The sequence below is a fragment of the Priapulus caudatus genome, unplaced genomic scaffold (assembly GCF_000485595.1).
Source record: "Priapulus caudatus unplaced genomic scaffold, Priapulus_caudatus-5.0.1 Scaffold6706, whole genome shotgun sequence".
In the NCBI taxonomy this organism is placed as follows: domain Eukaryota; kingdom Metazoa; phylum Priapulida; class Priapulimorpha; order Priapulimorphida; family Priapulidae; genus Priapulus; species Priapulus caudatus.
The window spans coordinates 1-4,219 of NW_014583767.1; the positions used below are offsets into that span (position 1 = coordinate 1).

The window sequence follows — 4,219 nt, forward strand, 5'->3', positions numbered from 1 at the left end:
CTTATCTTATCTTATCTTATCTTATATTTATAAATTGAATAAAGTTAACAAGTCAATATAATTAATATGTAAAATAAGCCAAGCCAACCACATTAATTACACTGTAAAAAAACAAGAGTTTATATGTGATTGTGATATCTCTGTTTTAGTTTATTCATAAAAATTACATCATGTATAGACATTTTAATATGCATTTCCTGTGTATCTTATCATGCTAATTCAATATATAATGTCTAACAGAAATATATAAACGAACATTAATTAGTGAATATATATATAGACCTATCATATATATATATATATAAAGATGTATCAAGGGCTCATAATATCAAAAGAACTCAGTGCTTGCATCATTTGCATATGATAAACGCCTGATAGATATTATTCCTGTACATAACTTAATAACACACAGTAGATGTTCTATTTCGCAATCAATGTCCTAGAAGGCGATAGTTTGTAGGGGGAGCTCATTGCAGTCGCTTGGATCTTTAAGTTATGTCTAACGTAGTCCTTCTTTCTCTCCTCATCTCCTGCCATGCATAACAAACAAATCTAAAGCTATTAGCTGCCCAAAGCTGCTGAAATCTTAATTACTGATAAACATAAATGACGAGATATAGATACTGCCCATTGCTATATTTAATAGATTATAATTCCATGAAGAATTTCTATCCCTTTCATCATACCGACTCTTGATATTTATATATTCACCCACGTTTTTTGACATTCCCCAATAAAGAATAAAGATGAATTCAGTAACTGATATATCATCCGGTGCGGACGTAATGTTTCATACCTGCTCTACTGCTTTGCTTTGGCTGGCAGCGTGAACGCTTGTACTCCGACTCTCCGTGTGGGGCAGAGTAGTCTGGTAGCATACCAACGACCTTGTAGAACCATTGCATGCTGTCAGTCGCTGTAGCTGACCATCGTAGCTGTAGATGACCTCTAGCTGTAGATGACGCTCTACTAATAACACACCTGTTACAGCTTTCGAGCATTCACGTATGTTGAGTAAGGTTACTTCCCGTGATCCCGGGGGAAGGGGGCCAGTATCGCCTTCCAAAATCGTATGTTTGTTCTTGAAAAGTTCAGGACTTTCTGTCAGCTAAGTGTAAAAAATTAGAGATAAAATAAGTGTGAATGGGTTTCGTTTTCTATCTAGCGTTGTGTTAGGTAACGTGAATAAGGAGTGATAATTAGAAGCCGACTTCTTCCAGAAATTAGTTTTAGTTTTTGTACGGCACGATCGCAATCAAGCAATCTAAACAATTGGCCGCAGAGCGACGAGCTGCTCACTAACGTCTACTATGCGGTGACTCTGATGGTTGGAGTGGTGGTGATTCTTAGTTAAAGCCTGTTAGTCCGAATGTGTTTCCCAATTCACGCCGAAACAGTTGGAATGCCACAGGATGTGTATGCAGAGAACCTCTCAAAGAATGTTCGTTGGGAATCGTTATGAAAGTTGCCACGAGATTCCGTAGCTGTTAAGTGTTCTACGATTAAAGATGGAAGCTCGGCCAATCATACGTAGTAAGGCAACTAACTATCTGCAAGACTAAGAATGGTAAGCACTCATTCCATTTACGCGTACGTCAGCGCCTACAGGCTGCGCTATAGAGAGCTGCCACCTGTAAGCCAATTAAGGCAAATAACTCTCACAGTACGCCGACCAACACATTAGCACTGGGCAGTAGCCACTGGCAGTGGCATTGACCGTTACTCATGTAACATACTGGAAGTGACCAGAAATGCGCATATTAAATTATACGATTTAAGGAGCAATTAAACCTTCTTGTAACCAAATTTAGCTTTTTGAAATTTCATCACTGTGAATTGTAATCCCCCCCTGCCTCATATGATCCAGCATGTTAAGGATTCTACTAGCGAAACCGGCAGTCAATTCTTTTCTAGAGCAGACCAGTTCAACAATCCATGTTAACGCCTCCTCTTGAGGGTCAAGATGGTTATCTGAACACGTACTCTTCGCAATCAGCAGAAAGTAGATTTCATGGTCCTTTCAAATAATGCCGATAAAAATGCTAGGTCACCGAAACAAAAAAAGTTTATTCAACGATCCGTCATGACGGCATGTCCTCAGAAGAATGTCTAAACATTGCCCTGTGCCCATTGACCTTTTGAGCGCTGTGACTCCAATTTCCGGCCGCAGTGATGGCTTTTCCTACCCAATTGATGCTATTACACCGACTATCAACGAGCCATAGGTCGAGGGCCGTTTTAGATTTGTGTCCCGCAATTCTTGCATTTCCCTCCCTATACCTTAAGTTAAGGAGTGAATGTTCCCCTTCTTTTACACCGTCTTGACTCTTTGACCTTTGACCCGCCAAGCTCGACATCCCAACTCGTTATTCGGATTACGCCCCCCACGGTCCCGAAGTATCGTGACGCGTGACGTCGAGCGGTTAATATTTCGTGCCCAACTGTTTTAACGCACGGACGCTACGGACGCTACGGACTGATCATTGCGATCTACAAGCTGGCATCTGACTAGTTCAGATGAGGCTAAAAAACAGCGACCTTTCACTGTTAACAAAAGTCATCTGCGGTGTCACGAAAGGCAATTCCTTTACCATTATTCATGTTAGGCTGTCCATCATACCTCTACAGTTAATTAGCTTCATATTTCTGTCGTACGTCTCGCGGGGTAAATCCCGAGCTCTATCTGGGTGCTCTTCCAGATCGCTAATGGAAGGAGAATCCACTAGAGGGGCGATACCGAGAACACATGCGTGGTGTTTCCCCAGCATCTGGTGGCGCTGAATCGCTGGATGCTACTGCCAAAAGCATCCGTCAATTCGTCAATGTAATTTTCATGAGATCGAGAAATGCCGAAAGAGACGTTAATTGTAGGAATATAATTTTATCAGTAAAACATTATTTCTATATCCGCTAATATAGTAATTACATTGCATGGTAATCACTTTTTAATCCATTAATCAATGTATCTATCTAATCTCCTCTCTCTCTTCTCATCTCTATATATATTATATTCATATATACTGTAAGTTATATGACACATAAGAATACACTACCTATTAAGTTTTATATCTGTTATCATTATTATGTGGTGAGATATTATATTACTCAGAATTATTTTATATAGATCTTATTATATGGACTATCAAATACGCTACAATCGTCTGACTCGGTCAAATACAGAAGCTGACTGTCGATGTCCGTTGCGAGTCCAGCAGCCTCCATCGTTATGACGTCATCGAAGCTGTCTCCCGTGGCAACGAGATGGAGCGGGAAATGCCACACGCTCCCGCTCTGCGAATTGACCAGCAGCTTGACGCTCGGTGGCTTGAAGAAGCAGCGAATGACAATTGAATGCGACATGCCTCGTGAGGTGTAGCGGGCCGTTGATTTTTATGATTGGAATCTGCTTTCTCAGCGCAATGGCTCTTGTCGTGTAGTGAATCCAGTGTAAAAATACTTTTTTTCACCAGAAGCGATTTTTCTGACTTTATCAATTTACGCAGAGCCATTTTTTTATGTCTCCAGAGTCCATTTTCATGGTTTCAGAATTTGTGAAAACTACGGTAATATAATGTATCTCTTAATTTTATTTGTGGGATGGGGAACATCATATAAATTGTATTGTTATTTATAATCCATGAGTGTGCCAATTTTTTGTTAATACATGTACTGAATTATATATACATTACTATACATAGCACTAAATTTGAACACTGAATGGCTTGATAAGTGAGGCGTGTGGCCACAGGCAGCTTGACCGTTTCAATTAATAAATGATGGTTAATAAATACGAACTTGTCAGTAGGCCTACTACTACAGTATCCAGCCAATAGTTCTTAATGGTTTGATTTGACCTCAAGATAACTTCACTTCAACAACCGTTCAATAACTCATCTAATCCGCTGCACACACGATAGCCCGCATCGGCCATTGTGCATGCCCCCCACAAATACACGAGTAGATAGGTAACCTCCTATCTACTGTTATTGTGGGCCATGCACAATTGGCGTGGGGGCGGCTATGTGTTTGCAGGCGGTGTATTGAAGGCGGTGTTGAAGTGCAGTTATTTAAGTCAAATCAAACATTAAGACTATGTGGCTGGTACTGTAGTAGTAGGCCTACTGACAAGTGTATTATTAACGCATCATTTTTATTATTGAAACGGTGCAAGTGCCTGTGGCTTGTGGCGGGTTACATTGATAGAAATGAACGATCAAAG

At 40.3% G+C, this 4,219-nt stretch overlaps 1 long non-coding RNA gene across 1 annotated transcript; it reads right to left on the reverse strand.

The window, feature by feature from the left end:
* Positions 1–124: 124 nt before the first annotated feature.
* Positions 125–912, reverse strand: LOC106820095. The gene is made up of 2 exons (XR_001395551.1): positions 797–912; positions 125–530 (listed from the first exon to the last, which is right to left on the reverse strand). It is a non-coding gene; the product is annotated as an uncharacterized LOC106820095 (long non-coding RNA).
* Positions 913–4,219: the final 3,307 nt, after the last annotated feature.